Raw genomic sequence first — 349 nt, 5'->3', positions numbered from 1 at the left:
AAACTTTTAAAAGTTTATCTGCATCATGTCAGAAATGTTTTCCTCCGGCTCACACAGGTTTTATCTGCATGTAGTTTCTGGGCTTTCCAAAATAAAAGCCTAAAGTTTAGCTTCATTATTCCAACAACTAACAGATTTTTGCTGATCAACTGATTGAAGTTGAAATGTGTGAAATGTGCCATCAGTTGTTGGAGCTAAAGGCCCGTCGGACCACCCTCCTGATCCATTTCTGACTTTTCTATTTCCTGTTGAACTGTTTGATTCAATGGAAGAGGTTTAGAAAAGAAACGTGATGTTTTGATTGGACATTGGGACTAAATGTTGAAAAGACAAATGAGACGAGTTCCTT

The sequence above is a fragment of the Austrofundulus limnaeus genome, unplaced genomic scaffold, assembly GCF_001266775.1.
Source record: "Austrofundulus limnaeus strain Quisiro unplaced genomic scaffold, Austrofundulus_limnaeus-1.0 Scaffold3049, whole genome shotgun sequence".
In the NCBI taxonomy this organism is placed as follows: Eukaryota; Metazoa; Chordata; class Actinopteri; order Cyprinodontiformes; family Rivulidae; genus Austrofundulus; species Austrofundulus limnaeus.
Note: the sequence above shows the minus strand (reverse complement) of the source record.